The sequence below is a fragment of the Pollicipes pollicipes genome, unplaced genomic scaffold (assembly GCF_011947565.3).
Source record: "Pollicipes pollicipes isolate AB1234 unplaced genomic scaffold, Ppol_2.1 Scaffold_4140;HRSCAF=4873_pilon_pilon_pilon, whole genome shotgun sequence".
Lineage (NCBI taxonomy): Eukaryota > Metazoa > Arthropoda > Thecostraca > Pollicipedomorpha > Pollicipedidae > Pollicipes > Pollicipes pollicipes.
The window spans coordinates 15,147-40,944 of record NW_023596438.1 but is presented as its reverse complement, the minus strand read 5'-3'; the positions used below and the strand labels follow the sequence as shown (position 1 = coordinate 40,944).

At 59.0% G+C, this 25,798-nt stretch overlaps 1 pseudogene; it reads right to left on the bottom strand.

The window, feature by feature from the left end:
* Positions 1-349: 349 nt before the first annotated feature.
* Positions 350-25,431, bottom strand: LOC119094834 (SNF-related serine/threonine-protein kinase-like; annotated as a pseudogene).
* Positions 25,432-25,798: the final 367 nt, after the last annotated feature.

Here is a 25,798-nt window from a genome sequence, read left to right as displayed (position 1 = left end):
CAGACACAGCCATGCACGGAGGGCACGCGGGGAACATCAACAGGGTACAAAACTAGACCCAACTGCCGCTGCACGGGGCACTCATGCTTCCCTCCCCTCCCACCCGGTTTCGGTTTCAGCGGAGGAAGTTTACCGACCGTATCTTTTCTAGCGTAACGCACCCGCTATACTGACCGCCCTCGCAATGCGCGATAAAACTCCTCGGCGTATAAAATAATCCGCAAGTTACAGATTTCGACAAAAGCGGTCGTACCAATGTAACAGAGCTCAGGCGGGGCGCGCGGCCGGCCCCCTCGTCGCCCCCGGCGCGCCTCTCCGCGCCGAGCGCCCACGTAGCGGGGAGGGCGCGTCAGCCGGCGGCCCACACATACTGCGCGTTATCCATGGAAGAGCCGCTGTCGGTGCGGTGCAGCCGCTTCTCGCCGGCGGCCAACAGCAGGCGGCCCTCGCGGTTGTCGGCCAGCTCCAGGAAGACGCCGAGCGGCGCGCCGCCGCCCAGCCGCACCACGCTCACGTTGGCGCCGCCGCCGCCGCCGCCGCTGTCCACGTAGATGTTAGTGATGTTGTCGGTGGTGGTGAAGATGTTCTCGGAGCTGGCGGCCAGCGGCGTGTCGGCTAGCTCGGCGCGCGGCGGGCCCAGCGCGCTGAAGTCGAGCACGTGCAGCTCCGAGATGCAGTTGAGCGAGCGGCTGTTCTGCATGCCGCCGCCGGCGGAGCGCGTCAGTCGACCCGAGGCAGACTTGGCGCGGTACTTGCGGCCGTGTCCGCCGCCGCCGCCGCCGTGGCGGTCTCGCGAGTCTTTCCCTCCGCCGCCGCCGCCGCCGCTGCCACCGCCGCCACCGCCGCCACCACCCGCCGCTGCCGCCGCCGCCGGCGTCGGTGGGACGGTTAACGAACCGGCGCTGGAGGCCGCGCGAGAGCCGGCCGACTGGACCGCTCTCAGCCGAGTCGCTCGAGTCGTCGTGCGAGTCGCGGCGCGGCAGCTCCTTCACCAGCCCGATGGCCGCCTCGCGCTCGCGCTTGCGCTCGTCGTCGTCGCTGGCGTCCGACGACGAGCAGCTGGTGGTGCGTGAGGCGCGCGAGCGGCGCCGACTCTCCATGCGACGCAGCAGGCCGGGCGACGCCAGCGTGCGCGTGGCTAGCGGCGTCGGCAGCTCCTCTTCCTCCTCCTCCTCCTCGTCCTCGTGGATCTCGAGCAGCTGCGGCGAGCTGCGCACGGCGTGTAGGCGGCGCGGCGGGCCGGCGGCTGCCTTGAGGCGCGGCCCGGCCGCCAGCGACGGCGACGGCGGGTTGGACGAGTGCGGCGACACCAGCCACGACGACGGGCTGCCGGGCGACGAGCTCAGCGACGACTGCGGCGTGTAGCAGTGCAGGCCCAGGTTGGAGGTGAGCGGGTACGGCCGCCGGCGGCACGGCGCGCGCCGCCGGCTCCAGCGGCAGGTGCAGCTTGGGCGAGGCGGCACGCGGCCGCGGCGGCACCAGCACGGCCAGCGAGCCGCCGCCGCCACCGCTGACGCCGCCGCCGACGTTGCTGACGCCGCCACTGCCGCCGCCGGCCGCCGCTAGACCCTCGACCACCACCTGGCGCGCGTCCGCGGGCCGCGGAGGCTTCTGGTCGCCCGGCTCCGCCGCGTGCGCCTGCGGAGGGAGGCACCTGGTTGTCATCTGGGGTCAGGGCACGGCGCGTGGTAACGGACCTTGGCCTGGACGACTCTGAGCCAGCTGGACGGCGGATTGTTACCAGCGCGAGGACGACCTGCCAATAAGGCTGGAAGCCAGTACACCAGAATATCTCAAGAGACGTACATGTCCAGCGTCACCTACAGCCCAATGCAGCATTTCTGCTTCTCCACTGCGCACACGTACATGGGAACCCAACGCAGCTTCGAACAAACCTGCGCACCACATCGGCAGCCACCACCATGATGACGGTTACTTTAGTCTTAAGACGCGTCCACATCCGCGATCATTTCGCGCTCCAGACACCAGCGTCAGCGCCGGAGGTCCGGACAATCTGACCGAACGACCGTCATATTTGAGGACCAGTCGACCCGGCGCTGCCTGCGCCGCCGAGCCCACGCCACCGCCGCCACCCTTCCCCTCCCCCTTCACAACGGCCTTCCGTCGTGAAACCCCACCCCGTCGCCCGAGCCGCTTGCTCAGCACGCCGAGCAGAACCGACTGCGTCAGCGGCGGGCTGGACGGCTACCGGCCGCGACTGGCAGGCGGGGGCGCCGCCGCCACCCCGCCCTGAGGCGGCAGACACGCGGGGGCGCCGCCGCCACCCCCCATCTGGGGCGGCAGACACGCGGTGCGCCGCCGCCACTCACCTGAGGAGGCAGGCTGAGCGGCCGCGCGGCGCCGACCGGCAGCCGCGGCTCCTGCGGCGACAGGAAGTGCACGCCCGACGACGGCCGCGCGCCCGGCGTGCTGGCTGTCGGTCGGCTGGAGAGCAAGGAGGAGGCAGCGTCAGGGGATACGCACGGACCAGGCCGAGGCAGCACGAGTCAGCCCACCGGAGACGGGCGAAGGAGGAGGTAAGAACAAGCCAGAAGAAAACGGAGCGGAAAACACACATGGGTGATCGAAAACAACCAGAAAGAAACACAGCACAAACCAGTCAGTTCCGCAGCAGTACCGAGCATATTCAGAGTGCAGAGAGGGTGATTCGAGCATGACAGAGACGGATCCGCAAGATCCCATGTAGCTAATATAAACATAAGCGAAACACAGCATATGCAAACCGTCCTTCGGCGACTAGATAAGCTATGGAGACAACTGCCTGGCATTGTCAGAGGGTTATCCATTGATCAGTCACAGTCCCAAGGTCACCACACCACAAGACAGGCAAGGCGGCATCCAACCAATCGCAAGTTCGGACACAATACGGGCGCTCCAGGCGGCCAATGACACTGTCCTGAGCCTGACACTGGCGGGAGCCTGACACCTGACACCGTCCGAAGCCCGCCACCTGGCACTGTCCGGAGCCTGACCTGACACTGTCGAGAGGCGACAGCTGCGCCCCCTGCACGGAGGCGGCCAGCGCGTGGTGATCGCGGGCCGCCTTCAGCCGCCGCTCCGCCAGCAGGAAGTAGGTGGCTGTGATGTAGTTGTACTCGTCCCGGTCCAGCGCCCTACGTCATGGGGTGGCGCGCGTCACACACGCGGCACAGGGGTCAGCGATAGAGCAAGGCCGACTGCTATTCAGTTTGGCAGGCAGCGGTACACATAACGGACACAATGAGATGTTTGGGCACATCGAGCGAGACACCCTCTAAAAAGGTCGACGCCGGTGTTATTACGCCGGTGTCTGGTGAATGACGCTCCAATCGGCCGGGATCTGACGGTACCTTGTTCATCGGTCAACTCCGGACGGTGACGGCGTACCGTAAACTGTTCGCACGACACGTACAGACGCCGAACAGACCCTCATGCTGATCTGTTCATTACACCGACGCGAACCGCATCATCGTTCAATATTTCAGATCGACCAAGGCCAGAGCTGGCTGCGGCTTTTGTATCTGCCACCCTATTGAAATCATTTCAAGGTTACGAGACAGCATTTGTCCATCGAATGTGTGTTGCATTCACGCAATGCGCCATGAGGAGCCCCGCACACAAGCACGGCTCGGTGTCTGAGCTCCGAGCTCGTGGAATGCCGCCGGCGCGCTAGCCACTCACTCCAGTATCTCCTCGCGGGTGCCCAGCCCGCCGTTGGCAATCTTCTGCACGATGAGCGCATGGTCCTCCTCGCTGAGGTGCTGCCGGGTGACGAGCGGCACGTAGGCGGTGAGCGGATCGCCCAGCTCGGCCGCGTTCAGCCACGGGTCCGACTCGATCTCCTGCAGCGAGGCGCGCAGCGACGGGTCGCGCTGCAGCATGCGGCCAATCAGCCTGCCGGAGAGGACGCGGCGAGGTCAGACAGCCAATCGGATGACGGGATGATGCAGCACACGGCGGCAGGTCGACCAATCGCATGATCGGACACAATACCGGCCCTTCAGACGGCCAATCGCAACGCGCAGCGACGCAGCCCGCTGAGACATTCGGCCATTCAAATCGTCGGACACAAGACAGTCGCACCAGCAACGAACCACAACAGAGGTAACGACGGAGACTGGTGCAGCATCCATACAACCAGAGTACAACACCAGTCCAGATACATGCGCATGGTTCTCACTTGGCACGTAGTGACTGAGAGTACGGACGGAAACTCTGGCGCACAGATGCACCAAAGATCAGTGCCAACTGTGACGACCTAAAAAGGTCCGCCACCTGCTGGGTGGGGACGTGACCAAGCTCGCCGGACGTTGTGTGAACCCGACTCCATAAGCAAAAACCGCCCAACGGGCTTTCTCCAAATCAGCATCGATCAATGGCAAACGAACCGGATCATCACCGATGCCAAACTGGTCAAGTGACAGCCTACAACAGTTACAACAAGCGTGACAGCCATGACTCTTGTCAGACACCGCTGGTCACACTTTTTTATCGCGGGGCTTCGTCGGTCCAAATACAGTACGATTTTATGAGTGCTCCACAAAACTGCCAGCTCTTTAAACAGACCACAATAATCATATCATCTTCACATTACACTTTAAACAGACCACAATAATCATATCATCTTCACATTGCACTTTAAACAGACCACAAATAATCATATCATCTTCACATTGCACTTTAAACAGACCACAATAATCATATCATCTTCACATTACACTTTAAACAGACCACAATAATCATATCATCTTCACATTACACTTTAAACAGACCACAATAATCATATCATCTTCACATTACACTTATTAACAGACCACAATAATCATATCATCTTCACATTACACTTTAAACAGACCACAATAATCATATCATCTTCACATTACAACTTAAACAGACCACAATAATCATATCATCTTCACATTACACTTTAAACAGACCACAATAATCATATCATCTTCACATTACACTTTAAACAGACCACAATAATCATATCATCTTCACATTACACTTTAAACAGACCACAATAATCATATCATCTTCACATTACACTTTAACAGCTTCCTTCGCCCTTGACAATCACGTAAGGTCAGGGCTCGATGGCTACCCACTACCGGTTTACTCAGCGGCGGATCGAGAGCACCAGCTAAGAGGGGGGGGGGGGCATCACCGATTTGGGGGACTAGTGCTACTTGGCCCTATCGTCGCTGAACGGAAAGCGATAACCAGACATGGCTACCATCTCTCCCCCTCCCCCCCCCCCCCCAATTTGTGTCGTTGCCGCTCTCAAGGAGTGTTTTGAAGCAAAGTTTTATTCGTAAATTGGTAACATTTCACTCAAAAACAAGACTTTACCTTTTTGCCCGATCTGCTCCCCTTGGGGCAATGGGGCGGTTGTTGTTCCTTCTGACGGGGTCCGCTCCCAACCCTCACACACAACTCTAACCTATCCGGGCTCATGCTGCCTGACTGCCGGCGCCACCAACAATCAGTGAAATGCAGCACCAACAAAGATGGCGCGTGCAACACGTTTCAAATATATTACTGCGCGTCACCGACGGTCCATAAATATTGCCATGTCATCGGCTGAGCCTTCATGAAATTAATCATATTTATTCGTGCACCAAACCGGCATCATTTCCGACTAACCAGACTTTTCTGTTGTTGTTGGTTGGAGTCTTGGGGCGCGCCGACTACGGAGGTCATTTTGCGACCAACGATTTTCTCTGTCGTAAAATTGCGGCTAGCTAATACACAAAAACTGGTGACAAACAACACAAAAAGTCAGAACAAGTCCGAGTTTTGACGTCTGTCAATTTGTGGCCATCTGGCGCACTCCGTTTTTGGCGACAAAGTTATTGCGTCAGTAGCCGAAGCGAAACGCATTTTGGGATGGGCGCTGGACACCCACTGCAAACGAACTAATATTGTTTACCTCAAAACGTGTTTATGAAAGTAAATATCAGCGAGCAATCACCGATAATTTTCAAAGCGTCCAGCACTAGGGATGCACTGCCATCGGCCGACAGTCTACCCTGGTCCCGTCCACTTCACGAATTATTTTATGTCTTAACTTGCTGGTTAAGCGAAAGTTACTTGCTGGCTAACTTGTGGTCTGTTCAGCCCAATGCGCTGCAATTGAGATATCCGTTAAATAGCATGATTTTCAATCCACAGGACCAGCTGACCGACGTCACGTGGGCAGCGCCAGTTCCGTAGCCCCAGGGCCAGAGCCAGCCGATGTTACGGACCTCAATCCGCACTACGTGCCACGTGAGACCCGCGCACACAGCGCCCCAGCAGAGCCGAGACGCTCTAACCGTTCGCTGACCGACCGCGCCACACCGCGCCGACCGGCTGGCAACGGCCGCCATCCTGTCCAGGCCGGACGCGGCCCTGACGCCCCATGTCGGGCGAGCGACGCGTGGGGCGCGGCCGTGCCAGCCCGACATGGGAGCCGATGCGTGACACCCACGCAGAGATGTAGGGTACAACGGCGCGCGCAGCACAGAGCCCTCCGACACGAATATTGCGGGCTGAGACTGTCCCGTGCACCATAGTTACGCCACTGCCAATATCCATAAGTAGTGTTGGACTTTGAGTATTCCTGAAGGGAAAAGGTACAACCGGTACGTGAGGCTTCCCTGCAATGCGTGGAGTTTTACGTGCGCGTCTTACACTCCATTAGACAAAATGTATACAGCGCAAGACGCCACGAAAGCTCAGAACTCCGAAATAATCGTCTCAGCTGGCAGCCGCCTGGTGCCATTAGCCTAGCTGTCCGGATCAGCTCCATATCTGGCCAAGGCAGCACATGCGTGAGCACGCCCGCACGCTCGCCGGCCGAACCCGGACAGCGCGCCGCGCGTGTGGAGGCCGCGTGCTCCGCTGGAACCGTCCGCCGCCCCCGGAGGGAGAGCGGCGGCGACGGCGGCGGCGCCCTCGCTCTGCCGGCGGCAGCTGCCGCGGCAAGAGATCGATTGGCAGACGCCGGCCGTCTGAGGACGCCGTACAGACCCCCAGTCTGCTGACGTACCGACTCCCGGTCTGCTGACGTACCAACCCCCGGTCTGCTGACGTACCGACCCCCGGTCTGCCGACGTACCGACCCCCGGTCTGCTGACGTACCGACCCCCGGTTGTTGACGTACCGAACCCGATCTGCTGCCGCATCGGCTTCAGATTAACGTGATGTCGGCTCCACCAAGCACCTCACAAAGCTTTGCACCGTCCAGGCCTCTATCCCTCCTCCGTTCCGACCAGTCCAGACAGACTGCGCGCTGGCCGCTCTTATGACCTTTGTACGCATTCAGTCGACCGGACTTTGACCCGATCGGCCGTTCTCTGAACACGGCGGCCGCCGGCTCGCGCCGACATCCTTCAGTTGCCGGCGACAGACTGGACGTGCGACGGCACTCGGTACCACCTCGAGCTCCGACCAGCCCCCACACACAAACATACACAACCATAAACAAACACTGGAGACGCAGGCGTTCGGCGCGGGCCTTTGTCAGACGCCGACCTGACGGCGCCCAGGTCGCCCGACATGGATAAATACGGAGTGGAGTCGCCCGCACGGATGCCGCGGGAGGCGACTGCGCGCGGTGAATCGTCCCCGCATGACGGCTGGCGTGAGCTGGTGCACGGCACCCGCCTTCGCTGGCGACTGCACTGGCGGCCAGAAAGTCAGACAGAGGCAGAGCCTGGAGCACTCCGCGCCGATCCAGTGCGATGAACAACCTCTGTCTCTAGTGCTCACCTCTCGCACTGCACGCAAACGTCGGACCGCGCAAGTCAGCAATTTAGAAGGTTCTTTAACGATGCACATAGACCTGCTAAAGGCGCCAGCCACAACCCTCGCCCAGCCAGTGAGATTTCCTGCGGCGGGGACTAGGCCAGCCGTCTCCGCCGGGCGGCGCTCGCTCCGCCTGTCTGCCACCGCCGGCCGTGTGGCCCACGAGGGCCGCCGCCCGCCTGGTCGGAGCGGGCGTGGCGCGCGCGGGGCGGCCGGAGCTGGCGCGCGGGGCGTGCTGCCGCCTCACCTCAGGCGGTGATCAGCCTCTGCCGCTAACGACGCCGGCACGCACCCTTCCACCGGCTAATGGGCAACGTCGGAGCCGACGGTCCCGAGGCGGCACCGGGCAGTTCCCGGGCGGTCCCGGGTGTTGGAGGAGGACGGATGTTGTCCAAACATTTCTCTGCCACTCCAGCTGGCTGCCGGAGCCGTGCGTTCGCGGTTGACCCATCGATTAAGATGCTTACGACTGCCCCGGAGGCGCGGGGGGGGGGGCACAGACTAAAGGTCACCGAGGGGCGGTCTCCAGAGGGCTGCCCGAGATCATCAGGGTAATTCCCTAACGCCACAAGCCCAAATGCATAACACATGCATTAACTACTTATGCAGAAGGACCAGGATGGAGAAGAGCCGTCGCCGGGAAAACACCAGAGAGCGAGGCTCTACAGACCGGCGGGCGGCGGCGGCCGGGGCAGTGTCCTGGCCCGGACACACGACTCTGACCGCTCTCCCGTCTCCGAGCCACAGCCGGCCCGTCGCGATACAGCCGTCCGACCGGCGCCGGCCGGCGTCACACCGCGGCCCGTCCGGCCGGTCACTGCCGACGGCACGCGCACGCCCCCGGCGCCGGCCGTGTGCGCCGCGCAACAGCGACGGACGCCGGCTCAACGACGCCCGCGAAATCGAATCGACGCCATACCCTTTCCCCGGGGCTCGTGTCACAAATGACTGGGCCGTAGTTCAAAACATGTCACAGGCAGACAGCGAGCCAAACGACCGCGGTCTATGCAGGACAGCAGCAGACAGACGTGGGACGGCCGCCAGAAAACAAGATAGAAGACGAGGAGTCGACAATGGCGAAGGCATCAACACAAAAATGGACGTACCCGAAGACAGGAATACCAACGGAATGGTCAAAGCATATAAGAGGGAAATACATGAAGAGGAAACGAATAAACACGAACAAATAAAACAGAAAAGAGAAACATGGGAAAGAAAGCGCTAGCAATCACTCCATAAGAAATAAAAGCACATCAATGGTGAGGAAAACATTCTGAACAACAACAATGAAGTAGGGACGTATGGGTTCATCGGTGGACAAGCGGGAAGCAGTCACTCGACGTCCGCGGCCCCAGGCTGGCCCGACGCCGCGTTTCGGCGCCCACCGCTGTAATCGACGTGAAAGGCCGCGGCGCCGCTGACCATAGCCATTTCACACGTCGTAAAACAACCGCGCGAGACGGCGGCGTCGTTCTGAATGCGCTGCCTGGCGTGGGCCCACGGGCGGCGCGCCGCTGCTAGCGGGCCGCGGCCGGCCGGCCGGCGCCGCCTGCCGGGGTGGGGTCTCCGCCGGGGTCACGCGCGGCAGCCGAGCGGCCCACCTCACCGCTCTCTCCGCGGCCGAAGGGCGGCACCCGGCCGTCGGCACGTGGTGACCTCACGTCCGGCGGCGACGCACGCCAAACACGCGCCACGCCGGACCCAGCGAGACACGGCGGGTGGCGGCCGGCCTGCGACCGGGCGTGACGCCCAAGCGCCGCCCGCTCTCGGTCCGTCCGTGTGGACACCTTCTCCGCCGGCAGCCGGTCCCTGGTCGGACGTGGCCGTCCGCCGCGTTCGTCCGGCATCTGCCCGCCTCCTATCGATCCACTCTTGCCCCGTCCGGCCGTGATAAGTCCGTCCGTGACCTCCGGTAATCCATGCGTCGGTGGCCCCGCGCGTGTCTGTTGTCATTGAGCGGGGCAGTCGGCGCCCAGCCGGTCGCATCAGCGTCGACGGTGACCCCCGTGTTGGCGTCTGCCAGAGGCATGCCGGCATCGGGTCTCACCAATCAACACAATGGCCAGCGCGCTCTGACCGGGCCGGCGACGCCTGGTCGGCGCGTGCCCGCCGGCTCGCGGCCGCCTGCGACGGCGTGTTGGTGTCCCGGTGTCCCGCATCTGACGATCCCGCCCGCACAGAGGGAGGCGGAGGCGGCGGTGGCGGTGTATTTCCGTCCAGCTGTGGGGACGACAGTCACTGACCCCCCCCCCCCGCACGCCTCAGGGGGCGGGGGCACGGACACGGAGGCCGCAGGGCGCGCGGAAGTGACTCGATGCATCATCCCGCGCGGGAGTGTGTGGCAGCACGCGTCGCCGCCGGCGAGCGCGGCCCTGGCGCGGAGGCGCACCAGCAGACACGGGGCCAGGCAGGCCGCGCCCGCGCCCGCCGAGCGGCGCTCGGCACCGATCGGAAGTGGACCGGACGACCACCGCATACAGCCGAGCCCTGTGCACAGGCCCGCGCCGTCACTTCGCGAAGGCAGCCGTGACCGCTGACGTGGCCGCCGCCCCTCGTTCCCGGCCGTGCGGTTCGCCCGCTCGGTGACTGGCCGCACCCCGGCGACGGGACGGCCGGAGCGGCGCGCGCACCCGCCAGACCCGGTCCCAGTCAAGGGCCGTACGTCAATGGGCGCTATTACGCGGCGCGCGCGCTGAATGCACAGCGCGATCGCGCCCCACACGGCCGGCAAGCACGCCACGGAAGGTGCGGACCGTGCACGTGCCGTACCCCTCCCCGACCACCCCCACCACCAACCTGGCGCCGTGGGCGGCCTCAAGGGGCGGCCGGGCGCGCTCACCTGCGACAGCCTTCGGAGACGACTCGGGCACGCGGTACTTGCAGTCCATGATCATGGTGAGCGTCTCGCTGTCGTTGGCCTCTTGGAAGGGCGGGTAGCCGCTCACCAGCATGTAAAGCACGGCGCCCAGCGACCAGACGTCTGCGGAGGCCATCCCGGTCATCAGGTCCGGGGCGGGAGAGAGGGGAGTCAGGGTCGGCGCTGCAGCCCGGGCTGACGGCACCGGCCGGATGTCGGGTGTGACATACTTTGCAGTGGCTGTCGGCGTCGGCGGGATGTCGGGGTACGTGACAAGGCGCACGCCGTGTTTGGACGCGTCGCCACTGGGGACCGAGCACTACAATCGGCTCATGTGCGACTTCCCTTTGCGCTGAACCGGGCTCAGTCACGCACGCGCCAGTCAGACTTCACGAACGGAACACTGCGCGCCCGACCGGCCAAATTCACAAACGTCATGCATGAACCCGCGTTCGACGAAGGCGGGCCTGCCGTGCTGGCGGGGGAGCCTCAGCTTGTGTTGTCAGAACTCCACATAGAAATTCGCCCGATGAGGTCGAGCCGCCTCCACACCACGGCGGACAACTCCACATCACCAGCGACAGCTCCCTTGGCACCGGTCAATCGCACCTCACCGGGAACATTAGGCCTATTGGCGTCAGGTCAATCCCACACGCGGCAGGCGGCCGCGTTCCTGACTAGGCCCGGCCGGCCCGCGCCACTCACCAACCGACGTGGGATCGTACGAGTCGCCCAGCAGGATCTCCGGCGCGCTGTACGCCAGGCTGCCGCACGACGTCTCTAGCTTCTGGCCCGGCAGGAACTTGTTGCTGAAGCCAAAGTCAGTCAGCTTCACCATGCCGAGCTTCTCAAAGAAGACGACGTTCTCGGGCTTGAGGGTCGCGGTGTACCACGTGAAGCTTGTGGCAGTAGGAGATGGCCTGCACGATCTGGCGGAAGTATTTGCGGCCCAGGTGCTCGTTCAGACCGGTCTCATGCTTCATGATGTAGTCGTACATGTCGCCGCCGTCGGCAAGCTCCAGAATCAGGTACAGCTTGGTCTGCGTGTCGATCACCTGGCGAAAGAGACGAGCCGTCCGTCAGGGGCTGGTTCGGCAGCCAGACGAGCCGTGGGTCAGGTCAAGGACTCGTTCGGCGGCCAGACGGGCCATCGGCCAGAGACTGGTTCGGTGGTCAGACGAGCCGTCGGTCAGGGGCTGGTTCGGCGGCCAGACGAGCCGTCGGTCGGGGGCTGGTTCAGCGGCCAGACGAGCCGTCGGTCAGGGGCTTGGTTCGGCGGCCCAGACGAGCCGTCGGTCAGGGGCTGGTTCAGCGGCCAGACGAGCGTCGGTCAGGGGCTGGTTCGGCGGCCAGGACGAGCCGTCGGTCAGGGGCTGGTTCAGCGGCCAGACGGGCCGTCAGTCAGGGGCTGTTTCGGCGGCCAGATGAGCCGTCATCAGGGCTGGTTCGGCGACCATCTGAGCCGTCAGTCAGGGGCTGGTTCGGCGGCCAGACGAGCCGTCGCTCACGGGCTGGTTCGGCGACCATCTGAGCCGTCAGTCAGGGGCTGGTTTCGGCGGCCAGACGGGCCGTCGCTCACGGGCTGATTCGGCGGCCAGGACGAGCCGTCCGTCAGGGGCTGGTTTCGGCGGCCAGACGAGCCGTCGGTCAGGGGCTGGTTCAGCGGCCAGACGAGCCGTCGGTCAGGGGCTGGTTCGGCGGCCAGACGAGCCGTCGGTCAGGGGCTGGTTCGGCGGCCAGACGAGCCGTCCGTCAGGGGCTGGTTCAGCGGCCAGACGAGCCGTCGGTCAGGGGCTGGTTCGGCGGCCAAACGAGCCGTCGGTCAGGGGCTGGTTCAGCGGCCAGACGAGCCGTCAGTCAGGGGCTGGTTCGGCGGCCAGATGAGCCGTCATCAGGGGCTGGTTCGGCGACCATCTGAGCCGTCAGTCAGGGGCTGGTTCGGCGGCCAGACGAGCCGTCGCTCACGGGCTGGTTCGGCGGCCAAATGAGCCGTCGCTCAGGGGCTGGCTCGGCGGCCAGACGAGCCGTCGGTCAGGGGCTAGTTCGGCGGCCAGACAAGCCATCGGCCAGAGGCTGGTTCGGCGGCCAGACGACACGTCGCTCAGGGGCGGCTCGGCGGCCAGACGACCTCACCAGACACATGGTCGCCGGGTCGGCCTGCAGCTAACGTCTCGCGCACTTCTGACCGCGAGTCCATCACCTGGCGCCCGACGGAGACGCCGGAGCGCGCCGGCCCCACGCCGCGGCGCGACCTTTCAGATGACACATCGACCGATGGCCGGTCACGAAACAATTAATCCCGGCCATGACAGGATCGACCGTCACAGGATCAATCGGGTCGGTCGGGCGTCTAAACACGCCGCCGGCCCGTCCGATCGCACTCGGGGATCATTCGCCGCCGACCCGACGCGCGCGACGGCCCGCACCCGACGCGACTGAAGCGGGGCACACGACCCGACAGCGGCCGGACCTGCCATTTCCGGCCTCATTCATTCATTCATCGGCCAGTGCAGCGATCGCACACGGCCCGGCGAAGGCGCAGAGCTGCAGCGTGCGCCGCGACTGGCCGCGATTGGCCTGCGCCGCCTGCCCGATATAGAACTGGGCTGCGTGGGGGTCAATGCCGTGCAAGGCGTTGCTGTCGACGCCGCGGGCCGGCCGGATGACGGCGACTCTCCGCGATATCGCCGGTTCCATCCGACCAATCAATGCCGGACCGGGACCGCACAGGACTCAGACCACACGAGGCCGACCGAAGGACAACCCCTGAGGTCACCGCGGCCCGAGGCCCCGCTAACGGTTTTATTTTTATCAGCAGCCTCGCCTTATCAGAAAAGTGGTCCACTGTGGTCCACAAACTGTTTGGGGCAGACGGCACGGCCTCTGAGGTCGTTTACCGATTTGATTACCGCACGCCGCCGGGTTCACAATCCCAGTGCCATAACGCCCGTTGGGCTTTATGTTCCTCCACTATCGTTCGAACGGGCCGAATCGCGGAGAAAGCCGTTTCGGTGGCGAACAAGAGCACGGCCAGGCCTGTCCGCTGTGGCCCTCTGTCGTCAGCTGACATGCCACACGTTCGCTGGGTGATACAGTCCGCAGCGATGCCTCTGGCAATCGAGGCTACCGAACTGCCGCCCGCTACATTCAAAATCAGACGCGGCATCAGCTGAGCATCGAGCCGCCGGCTCTGGCACGAGTCACCGCAGCCTACAGACAACAATCAACGCCGTAGTTACGCATTGGGCAGCCCAATGCCACTTCAATCTCGTTCATAGCCAGCTTGAAAGAGAAAGGGGAGCAATAACCAAAAACTTTGTTTCTTATCGGATTTGAACCGCTTCCTCTCAATATTGGAGGCTAACAGGTGTTGGTGTCGGTGTTGGTGTTGGTGTGGATGTGGATGTGGATGTGGATGTGGATGTGATGTGGATGTGGATGTGGATGTGGATGTGGATGTGGATGTGGATGTGGATGTGGGTGTGGGTGTGGGTGTGAGTGTGAGTGTGAGTGTGGGTGTAGGTGTGGGTGTGGGGGCCTCAACTGAATAGGAACTACACCCGCGAGTATAACATAACACAGGTCCCCACCGCCGTGCCGGGATATTGCGATAGGTGGACACGGAGCAACGAGAGCTGGCCGGACGCGAGGCCTCACTCCGGGGCCTGCCGCGAGCCCGGCGGGTGTTCCCGGCTCGCGGCCGAGCTGACCGGCTCTGCCCACCACCGACGTCCGCCCAGACCTCAGTCGATAACTGCGCGGCGTCGGCACCACGCCGCGAGCAGCTGATGACGTCTCGCGGACGGGACGTGGCGTGAAATGCCGCACGCGCCACCCATGCTGCGCCACAGCACCGCTGGCAAAGGTGCCCAGGCAATAGCGCGTTGTGGTGCTGCCAGCACAAAGCACAATATTTCCGGCACAATTTCATACTCGTTTTATTTATAGATCACCCCTCATTACTTCCTATGCATAAATTACCGCAAATAGAACTCGCCATACAATTCATTGCATTCGCTGTAGGCTACATATGTCCGAAGTTAATGCCTGAAAAACATCAGATGGCAATGGCGAACGTAAACAAAACGCCGGCCGACAGTCTCAACTGACATAGATGCTCGAATTTCAAAAACTCATTTATGATACAGATCATCACACTTCATCCTGGACACATAACTTCTGGAAATGAGGACGACCAATTCCTGTGTGGGCTACTTATTTCCCACATGATCACTCGAAAAACTCAAGCTAGCCAGTAACCCGATATGGTTCGTGCTATAGCCACGGCTCGGATTTACCCCGTATTTCTAATACGCTGCCCGCTAGCGCAGTGGGGCTGATTCCGTGAACGTCCAGCGAGCGGCGCGTCACCACGGGGCGGGCGGCCCCGGCGGCCGGCCCTCAACAAATACCCCGGCGGCAGCAGCCCGGCCGCCGAAGCCTTTCAAACCAGGTCGGCAAAAACGGACGGCAGCCGGGCCGGTCGCGTCCGCACGCCGACGCTGGACAGAAAGGTGGTTCTGAGTGATTCAGGTGAGCGGTGTTTCCGGAGCTGAGAGCTGGTGCTGCCCCCCCCCCCCCCGTTCCCCCGGGACGCAAACCGCACAGACGACGGGGGCGTGGATTCTGCGATCTAGCCGCGTGGCCAGACCGACCGCCACGCGCCACGCTGTCGACTACAGCGGGCTCGCTCGCGATCGGGACACGCCCGACACCCGCTCATCACCATGACAACGCGTAACGCCACTGGAAGGTCCAGTGCGTGTTTCACAGCAGTAATTGCCTCCCACGGACAGCGTTGGTCATTTGCTATTTAAACGGAATACGAACGTTCATGGCTCGCTACTCGCTAACTGTACATCGGATCATTAGTACGACGCCTACCGTTCCCGTCGCTCGCAACTTCTACGGTGTTAAATGCCTGGCGTCCATGTCCGGGCGACAGCCGGGATTTTCTGAAGGGGGGGGGGGGGTCTCGGAGCTTCATAGGCACTCATAAGAGAACAGAGGGTGCCGTCCACGGTGCTAAAACAAACGAATGTAGTCTTATGGGAGGGGGAGGGGAGGGAAGGCTGGGTCCTCAGGCACTCCACTGGGTGCGCCCCTGGTCACTGTGAGCTTCAACATCGCGTAAAAACGCACGATGCACATTATCGCATCAAACTACTTTGGCAAAAATGTCCTGACGGTGCAAGGCTGCGTTCATGGTGGTTCATTACGAGGAAAGCTAATGCAGTAACGTTATCACGAGGGAGAGGTTCCTTATTAGCTAACCAGTAGCGTTAATCAAGATGTGCCACAAATACCAGTAACGGTAGTTCCTGCATAGCAAGCACCCCACAACAGGACGTCCAGCGCACGGCTCCGTAGAATGACAACCGGGCCGATGAGCTGGCACCAGGAATCCAACGCGCCTCCACACCCAAGCAAGTTTCGGCAGCCCTTCGGCGCTCACACACGCCGCCCTCTAGCGCGACACGACCTATCGCCACGTCCTGCCGCCACACCCGCTGGCCGCTGCCCGTCTGGCGTGCGGAAGAGGCGCCAACGCCAGGTTCGAGGACAGCATGCTCCCTGGGGTGCCTCCGCCGGGCTCAGGGACAGGCTGCTCCCCGGGGTGCCTCCGCCGGGCTCAGGGACAGGCTGCTCCCTGGGGTGCCTCCGCCGGGCTCAGGGACAGGCTGCTCCCTGGGGTGCCTCCGCCGGGCTCAGGGACAGGCTGCTCCCTGGGGTGCCTACGCCGGGCTCAGGGACAGGCTGCTCCCTGGGGTGCCTACGCCGGGCTCAGGGACAGGCCGCTCCCTGGGGTGCGACAGACTGCTCCCTGGGGTGCCTCCCCGCACCACCGGCCGCCGCCGAGCGCGGACGGGGAGAGCGTCGCTGCCACGTCACAGGGCGCCCGCTCGTGACTTCCTCCGGAGCCGGTCCGGGCCCGGTCTGACTGGACCGGAAGCGGCGGCCGTCGCCACGATCCTGATCACCACAATGGGGATGGCGGTGGTGATAACCGCCCCCACAATGAGCGTAATCGATGCGAATACGGTTGCGACCGTCCATCGCGTTGCAAAACCGACGAAAAACGCGACGAAACGTCGCGTTGCAACACCGACTGCCATCATCGCTATCGTGGGCGCTGCTGGGGCCCTTTGACCCAATGTTGTTGCCGCGAAGGTCGCGAGCAGACGTCTGAGGGGCACATCGGGCGCAGTGCCGGTTGCGGTGAAGGCACGAGGAAATGAACGCTGTGCAGCCATGCTGCACGACTGCTGTCTGCGCGAGTTCATCGCGAGAAACAAGCGGCTGTTGCCACAGTCCTGTTGAACAGCGCCCGTCACTCTCCGCGCCGGTCGGCGGCGCCGGGGTCCGGCCCGGCTCCCCGCCCCTGCCCCCAGACCGGCTCCAAGGGCGGGGCGTCCTCAGAGGTCCGGCAGACGGCCGGCCGGGCCGTGCTCGCCCGCCGCCGCCGAACGGAACACCGTCCGGCGCCCCCCCCCCCCCCTCCCCCCCCCCCCCCCCCCCCCCCCCACCGGTGTGGCTAACGACTTTATTCCTGCGGCGGCGGCGGCGTTCGGCCGCGCGCTTGCCGCCGCTCGCGACAGCCGGCCGCCGCCCTCCGGTTGACGGCCGGGGCGGAGGCGGTTCGTGGCCGGAGCAGCCCGGCGCCGGCCAATATATACCCCCTGCACAGGCAGACCGCAGCTGTACACAACTCGGAGCAGGGCGCATATACATTCAGACGACAGCAGACAAGCGACGGAAACAAACCCCGACGAGGAAAAGACGACGACGACGCATCGCAAACAGACGCGCCCCGGTGAAGCCAGCCGCCACAAAAAACGGAAGAAGTTTATCGCTGCCAATCAAAACAAGCCTGGCCAGCCGGTTTCGGTTCGGCGGACAGCGAGCGGTCCGCTCGGCGAACCGCTGGCCAATTGCTGGGGCCATGCCGTACCACGCATGCGCGACCAACGAGCGATCACGAACGGCCGGGAAGTAGCACCGAAAAAGCGTGTTCCTCAAATTGACACCATACAGACAGCTGGCTCTCGCGGGCAATTCACCTGAAGACTCCATAAAAACGTCATTGCTATCGCAAGCAATACCTCAGCACCCGCAAGGTGTCAGGACGCAGATAAGGCAGACCTCTCGGCCGGGGAGAAACTCACAGTTCGCGGTGTCGTAGAACATATCAGTTTTGATTCGCGTCTTTACGTGTACCACCATGAGCTTAATTACAACTAATCCCATGATTGACAACCCGAATCCTCTACACTCTCGTAATTTTTGCACCCATAATAACGGGTTAGCGGAAAGCCTCGCGCCTCAGGGACGTCAAGCCATGCCCTGCTGTACCGAAGACGGCCAGGGCACGGTTGACAATGGCGACAAGGTGTACGGCGGCCGCAAGCCAAGTCCTCAGCAGCGCGTGACGCATCCAGGACGGAATACGTATCGGAAGAGCCGAATGTCTTCTCCGTAAGCAGTGCATGTGACGGTGCCCGCGTGCGTTGATGCGACACACACTGGGGCCACCGCTCGAGCAAGGTCGACAGCACCTCCCCAGTACCGACAGGTTCACGCGGCATCAAACCATCAAACTCAATTTTGACCACAAAGATCGCACGGTTGAGTCGCGCGCTGGCCCTCTTAAGCCTTGGCTACACATACGTCCGCTCCATGATCGCGACCACCTTGAACGGCGACCGCCTGGAATACAGAGCTGGTCAGGGTTTGGCTGAGCTCAGACGGAGGGGCCTGCTGAACTCCTGACCAAATGGCCTGTGACTGTCAAAGCTTGTCTGGTCAGAGTATTGGATGGACATAATGTCCTAGCCAACATACATTAGGAGTTGGATATTGACGTAAGAAGACGACTCACCCAATACATAATGTAAGGACCGTCCTAAGCGGTTGGCTATTACAGGCTTTTTATGAGAGATACACATGACGAAAAATACAAAAATGTGTTAGAAAGTAAACACGAGAGAAAACATTCAGATCCCATGCATTTTAATCCGGCCGTTGGCGGACGTCACATGTGTGACGTCGTTTGCACGTGCCGCCGAGACGCCGACGCCGTTTGCGTGACGCGCCGTGTGACGCCGCGTGGGACGTGAGGTCCTGGTGCGGGAGTGCAGAGAGACCCCGGCCGCGCGCGACCCTCTTGACCGGCTAGACGGCGGCCCACGGCCGGGCGCAGGGCGGCTCAGCATCCGTCAACATGCCGACATTAAGCGGATTACGGACCGCCCTGTGCACACGAGATAGCCGACCCCAGGTGGCTGGCGCGGCCGCCAGCAGCCCGGGCAGCAGCATGCCCCCCCCCCCCCCCTCGCCCCGTCCCGCCCCCCGCCGCCGGCCAGCACCGGACGACCCTTCTCCGAGAGCCGGCACGTGCCACCACCTCCTCAGGGGAAAGGGAGTAGGGGGGGGGGCAGGGGGCGCGACCCGCCCGTGACCCCGGTGGAGGGGACGCTCGGGTGCGGCCGGCGTGGGCCGGCCACATCCCGGCCTTGAATGTGCATTATCTGATAAACCTCTTCTGACATGCCGGCGCGCGCCCCCTGGCTCAGACCACGCACGGCGGGCGATACCTGACGCGCCCCTGCGGCCCGAGACTCTCGCGATAACGAGCCTCCCCCTCCCCTCCCCCCGAACCGAGCGGGACGTCTGGACAGGGGGCCCGACCCCGCCGCGTCTAGACCAGAACCCGGAGAGGTGCACTACACGGCTCGTGACCAGCGGCCCTGGAGAGACGGGTCCCATGCCCGCCACCAGAGGAAGCACAACACGCGCGGCCATGGAGAGATGTGATGCGAAGAAGCCTAGGCAACAGTAATGGAGGAGTGATGCCCACAGACTGCAATAAAGACACATGTTCAAATGCCCCACGTAGAAGTCTGGAAACTGGCAGCACACTACCTACGGGGATTAACCACTCCGATGTGAGCTGGCTGGTGATCATGCGTGGTTCACTTTACGACGCATCCAACTGCTGCACGCCTCCTGGCGCACCACGTCCTGGCGTCAGTCCTAGCGAGGCATACTGTGGCGCACGTGGTGGCAAGCCCCCCGGTCCGGACGCCACAACTGACGCCGGCCTGCTTCACTGTGCTGCCGCCGAGCCGCGGCGCGCCCCGCCAAAGGTGCCCAATGTGACACAGGCACGTGCAAGTGATCTAGGATGGCTGCATCGCACGGATCAGTAACGGATGTACAAACAGCGCGGTTTCTACACCCCCATATTGCCGTCCAGCAGCCATCCCATGCTACACTTTAAGCCTACATGGTGTGTTTCCATCTCAGCAGACTTACCAGCCACCCCTCCCAGCGGGCTGGGGCCAGCCTCACAGCCGCGCCGCAGCCGCACGTCCAGCTCGCGCCACTGACCGCCGTCACCGCCAACTGTCCGCTGGAGTCGCCCCCTCCCCGCCCAGCGCCGTCAGCGGGCGCCCCACTCACCTCGTACAGGCGGACGATATGCGGGTGCTGCACCAGCTTCATGCAGCGCACCTCCTGGAACAGGTGCTCGCGCGACACGGGGTCCAGCTTGGTCTTGTCGATCACCTTGACGGCCACCCGCTCGCCGGTGAACACGTGCCGCGCCAGCCGCACCACAGCAAAAGTGGCCCTTGCCGATGGTGTGCTCCAGGTCGTACATGCCGGCGATCTTGCCCACGTCCTTGCCGCGGAAGCTCATGGCGGCGGCGGCTGCGGCAGAGCGGGGCCGTGAGGGGGCAGCCGGGGTCGGGGCGGGCTCCGCAGTGTGGATTTTAGATGAGTAACAAGGCCTTGAGAAACACTACCGCTAGACAATGGATTGCCGCGATCGATATTACTACTCCAAGCAGAGGGTAAAGTACCGGGATAACCCACGTTTATTTCACATGCCACGAGCAGAAATATAGGGTTGCTGACACTTCTTTCTGCAGGCAAATTTTCACATAAACCAGGAAGACTCATGTACTGGAAAACAGCCATCGAATGACAGAAAACTGAATCAACAGCAACAACTGCATTCAACGAGCAACATGACAACATAACGTAAGCAAAAATTACAGAGCTCACTAATACGACGGCCCATACAACTTTTGCAACCCTTTGGTAGCTCACAACTTTAATTTTCGACGGCACTTCTCCATATTTGTGCAAGATACACCGACAAAGTTATTTGCGCACAATGTCGGCGATTTACAACCATGTTTACCGCCATCGCGTGAAGTCCTGGTCAGCGGACCGACACGGGCGCATGCGCGTATCAAGCGCTTGTGTTTGTAAATGAACATCACACCTAATCAAGCCTGGCTTTTCACAGCACTGATGTTAACACTTTTGTTGAGAGCAACAACCGGCGCGCGGGGTTCATCAACCTACACGCACGCACGCACGCACGCACGCACGCACGCACGCACGCACGCACCCACACACACACACAAACGCGCCGTGGCCCGCCACAAGCTGCTCTCCAGAAGGCGCAGAAAGTTAGATGAGAAAGCAGGGGCAGGGGGGGGGGGGGGGCAGCGTCGTCGGTGCGAAATAGCTGGCTGACCGTCGCGTGCAGCGTGCGCGTTTTCAGTGCCGATATTTGTGAGGTGATTGGGTGTGGAACACGGAACCTCGTTTGATGTTCGTAGCGAGCTGCCCTCTCAGGGAAAACAGGGGAAACGAAAACAGAAGAGAGAATTCGAGTGAAGCCTCAGGATCTCCTCGACACTGTCCATATCGACCGACGGACATTATCACAGTCCCAGGCAGGGAAGGCTTCCTTCGGGCCCTGCCGGAGCAACGTTGACAAGGCTTCACAGTGGGAGTCGACTTGATTCCTGAAACGAATCAGGTCGACTTAGGTTGGGCACTTGATTCCTTTCAGGAATCAACTGCCCAGCCTAAACTCCTGAACTGCCGGCCCACACAATTACAAGATGAAGATGACCTACGACCATTTGTCATGCCTGTCCTCTGAAGCGACATCGCAGGAGAGTCAAGAAACATCGTTATTCCTGGTTGGCAGCAGCGCCCGATCGAGCCCAGCAGTGATCACTCCGCACTTCACCAACCATCGACGATGGCCTCAGCCCTCGGCAACGGCTCCTATGAACTGGCGATCGACAGAGGTTCCACCAGCCGGTCACACAGATCACCAAGGAGAGCCACTGCGGGAGAAACCAGACAATGCTTCTCCGCAACATTCAGCCTAGTGGACCCCTGGGACGGCGAACTATTATCCAAAGATGGAGGGGAGAAGGTGGGTCAGCTGTCATTGCAACAGGTCCAGGAGTCGCCCAGCCTCTCGAAGTTCCGAAGCTGGACAGCGTAACCAGCGCAGGGGCAGCCGTCGCCGTCGTGGAATGTCTGGAAGGCTGAGATTCGACAAGACCTCCAGGCGACATCCGTACTCCAAGATCGCTGGCAAGATGCAAACTCCTCCAACAGAAATTGGAGACACACCTCCAGCACTTAGCTCGTAACTATAACTGGTACAAGAAGCAGCTTTGTCCACTTGCTTCAGTCCGTTTTTGGAACCAAATGCTCGCACTGTTGTTTCTGACTGTCATTCTCATTATTCAAGCATTTCAAGAGAGCATGGAGACACACTGATCAGGGCACATTTTAAACTAAAGTGCATTACAACCAAAGCTGACAATGGCAGAGGTTTCTTTCAAGGATCACGCCGTCGCCTTTTGCCGCGAGAAACCGGCTGAGGTTCAGCCAAGCAAAGGTTGCCATGAGTTCTTAGAGTTCACAATCATTCCCTTTAATGAAGAACTTCTGTGGGGAAGTAAGATTCCCTAACTCATTTTCTCCTTTATATCAGATAGTTCAAACACAATTCACAGTATCACAATCTACAGTGGATGCCAAGTGCCTTGTCTCTTTCATTGCTGTTCTGCACACCACCACATGGTTCTGCACTTCACTGGAGGTGCACACAACTGGGGCTTTCTGCACAGCTTAACAAGCTTCCTAGATATTTGCAATATCAAATGCCATCTCCAAGAAGTTTGCCACCACATGGTATTTCAATGGAAACTGGCTAGTCTGCTGTTCTTCAGCAAGAATGTGCTGTGCATGGTGAGTAGGATGACTGTGATGCTCCAGGAGCAAGGACTGGAGTGTCAGCCTCTGAGTGTTCAGGTGGGTCTCATGTCAAATGTCTACAAAAAAATAAAACATTGCAGACCCCATTTGCAGTTCAGTGGAAGTCCTGAATGTCTACAGAAGCAAAATGGACTTCCTGGCCACTAAAATCATGGACTGAAATATAGCACCTGTCATCAAGGATGCCAAGAAAGCCCTGCATGAGAATGATAGTGGCAAATGATTCTACCAGGAGAAGTGTGGCACTAATCAGAGCATACAGGTACTAATGACAGATGATGTACCAAAACAACTTGGAACAGTGCTCTTGCAAGTTCTGTTCACTGTGACCAAGAGATCCTTCCAAGGACCAAAAGTACACGGAGACTGAAATCCCGATCAGGAATAAATAAAACATAGCTCTAAACAGGCTTCAAATGCAGAAACTCCTGCAAAAGCTTTGCTGAGGCCTCAGTGAAAGATAGGAATCAGTTTTACTGCATGGCATAGCTGTAAACAATTACAGTAGAAGCATGTTTTGCAGTGGTAAATGCCAGATCAAGGCCATCCTTTGCACACATGATTTTCTCCTGGATGTAGCAATCAACAAACATCTCTGAAGGGTTTTAAAAGGGGTGTTTAATATGTGTATCAGGCTTTGAACTAAAAGTCATTTTAAGGGTCATTCAGTGCAGTTCACAGCCCATCCTTTTGAAGACATCACAGTCACAAGACTCCCTTCCACACATCAGTGTAGCCCTACCCACCACCCATCAGGCAACACTTCACACCACTCATCAGGATCCCCCTCTCAACACTCATTAGGAAAACTATACCTACCAATCATGAGGCCAGTTACAAAGTATGTGCAAGTTACATAAACAGTAATATGTAAGTTGGTCCTGAGATCAATAACCTTGCATTCTTGCAGCTTATGAGGTGCATGAGCACTATAGACCAGAAATATATATATATATATATATATATATACATGGAATATATTGGCAGCATGCTTTCTTTGATACATGTTTGATTAAAAATAGCTGCTGACTTAGCACTGACAGGCTTTTTGATGCATCGTTCTAGTCTCCGGGCCTTTGACTTGGCGTCATCGCTCAGAAACTAGAATGATGCATCAAAGGCTTAGAAACTTAGAAACTAGAATGATGCATCAAAAAACTCCTCAATGCTGAGTCAGCAGTTATTTTTAAGCAAACACACACACACACACATATATATATATATATATATATCAATGTGATTTTGATCAGGAACAGATCTTTTGGCTTAAACAAATAATTTCCCCAAGCAGCATGGTATTCAGCATTGTTTAATCATGTGTGCAAGTTAACATCAATTTAGTTAGCAATAAAAGATCAGAGACAACATATGATGTATCAATTAAAACAGAGGCTGAATATCAAAACTTGAACACAAATATTAGGAACAGAAATAAAACTTCAAATAGGGCAGATTTATCTTATACCAAATACCATTTCAACATTCAAAACTAGGACCACATTAATTATTTACATATTGAATCAATCCTAAATCTTAAGAAAGCTACAAAAATAAGAGGTTGATCTTTTACACATGTTCAGGAGGTGGCAAGGATGGAGATGTTGCATGGGATATTGTATGGGAATAGCAATCTTAAACTTGCTGCCAAAAGATGTAAGTGGTTTGAAACCATTATGCAAAAGAATATCACAATAATCAGTGCTATTTTATCCTATAAAGACGGATATGCCAAGCCAAATGAATGCAACACAAAATACTTGCATATCAATCTGACTTAGACAATCTAGTGCAGACAGTTTAGCAAGTAGACATGGTATCTGCTTTCACACTTGCAGGTTCTGTGATTAGGTACTTAGGTCAATCTGCAGGAAACATGGCATCAGTGCACTAAACCTTGCACACAGTTATCATGATTTAAGATCAGGCCAAATTGTGCTGGATTTTTGCATTGCTACATGTGTGCATTGATTTCACCTTATCTAAATTACTATCCATACCATAATCACATGAAACATTTGCTTCTTTACAGACTGAAGTAGGTGGTGACCATGTGCTGGGTCATGAATGTGCAGGTTTATGACAACAATGCACTGAAATTGCTACTGTGATGTTGCTGATACAATGAACATGACAAATACCTGCATTTCTTCTACCTTCATACATAATTTTAAAAGCAGTGGCTCATGCAACATGCTAACAAAAATTAATGAGGTACAAAAATTAGCCAAGCAATCAAATGAAGATCCTTTTGACCAGGTGCAATGCAACTCACTGGGAAATTAGGGTTCAAATTCAATTCAAATATGGTTTCTCTCATTCACAGCAAGGGCTTGTGCACAATGCCTTATATACACAGTTTGAGGGGCAAACTACCCACCATATAACATTTGGGTGACTCCACCCTCCTGCCTCTTGACCCCTGCTCCGCCGCAACCGATTCTGATTGGATTTTACAGCTTAGCACTTTTTGTCGAGCGAGCGGATGCAACATACGCGACCTCAAAACGGTGCCACTTACCCTAGTCCTTTACGCAGTGCATATGCCTCGAAGAAGTCTCGCAGCGCCCTCCCCTCCTTCTGAATTGTTTACCTCGCATAACAAATTCACTTCGACGGATGAAACACCAACTGACATGCGAGTACACCGTTTTCAAATACGCGTAACCACAAACCGCCCCCACCCCTCATCAAGAAAATAGATTACTCCGCCGTCTGGTTTGCGAGGATTGTAAAATGTTTAGTGAGGTGAAGGGAAAGATGGCAGCACAGATCTAAACAGGATATTACTAACTTGGTATTTTTGAATGCCCAAGCTTATTATGATCTATGAGTAATGAAACAGATGGCCAAAACAAGTATTCAAGTGACACTGAAAAAGCTTCAGAGTTTTTTCATCGTCAGAATTGCTTGCTTTTGTTTAGGGTCAGATGCCAAACCATGATAAACGTGCGTCATATTTAAGTTAACATCTCAGAGCTGAAACAAGCGTACCACCCTTTTAGCATATTTATTACGAGCAACACCTATTTTCCGCTAAGATGAGTTTATGAC